The sequence below is a fragment of the Arachis hypogaea genome, chromosome 12 (genome assembly GCF_003086295.3).
Source record: "Arachis hypogaea cultivar Tifrunner chromosome 12, arahy.Tifrunner.gnm2.J5K5, whole genome shotgun sequence".
NCBI lineage: Eukaryota > Viridiplantae > Streptophyta > Magnoliopsida > Fabales > Fabaceae > Arachis > Arachis hypogaea.
The window spans coordinates 32,348,858-32,349,858 of NC_092047.1; the positions used below are offsets into that span (position 1 = coordinate 32,348,858).

Sequence of the window (1,001 nt, forward strand, 5' to 3'; positions counted from 1 at the left end):
ATTGATAGTGATTAACAACTATCAGTTGTTTGATTGCTTAGATTATGCATTTTAGTTTTAATTTTGCTTAGTATTTTTTGAAAAAAAATTTTAATAAATAAATAGCACTAATATTTTTCATTAATTTCTGAAATTAAGTTTGGTGTCACCTAGTTAATTTCATTTTAATTTTCTCATTTATTTTCCCTGTTAATTTTCGAAAATTTTTTGTCTAATTTCAATTATCATTTTCAAAATTTTTTATTTTTATTTATTTAGTATTTCTATTTTATTATTTTACACAGGTTACCTCACTTGGAGTTCTCTGCACTCTGACGTAGAGAATCTCATCTTTTCTTGTTTTCTGTCTGTTTATACGCAGGAACAGAGACAAGGAACCTCTTTTAGACTTTGATCCTGAACCTGAAAAGACTTTCAGGTGGCGTTTGCAACAAGCAAGACTTTACAAGGCTGCAGAATCCACTATGGATCCTAATAATGCTGTTAATGCCAATGTGGCAAATCTGAATGGGATGAGCAACAAATGAGAGTGCTTGGCTCTTACTCTGCTCCTACTGCAGATCTTTATGGAAAAAGCATTGTGGTGCCTCCTATAGCTACGAACAACTTTGAGTTGAAGCCACAATTGGTCACCCTGGTGCAACAAAACTGCCAGTATCATGGTCTTTCCCAAGAAGACCCAAATCAATTTATTTTTAACTTTCTGCAGATTTGTGATACTATGAAGACAAATGGAGTGAACCCAGAGGTGTACAAACTCATGCTCTTCCCGTTTGCTCTGAGGGATGGAGCAAAGCTATGGCTAGATTCACAACACAAGGAGAGCTTGGATACTTGGGACAAGGTTGTTACTGAGTTTCTTACTAAATTTTTCCCACCAAAGAAGCTGACTAAGCTTAGGGTGGAGGTTCAGACCTTCAAGCAGAAGGATGGTGAAACTCTTTATGAAGCTTGGGAGAGGTACAAGCTACTGACTAGGCAATGCCCTCCGAACATGTTCT

The 1,001-nt window shown here is 36.1% G+C and overlaps 1 non-coding gene across 1 annotated transcript; it reads right to left on the reverse strand.

Moving 5' to 3' along the window:
• Positions 1-892: 892 nt before the first annotated feature.
• Positions 893-1,001, reverse strand: LOC112731433 (small nucleolar RNA R71). The gene has a single exon (XR_003167210.1). It is a non-coding gene; the product is annotated as a small nucleolar RNA R71 (small nucleolar RNA).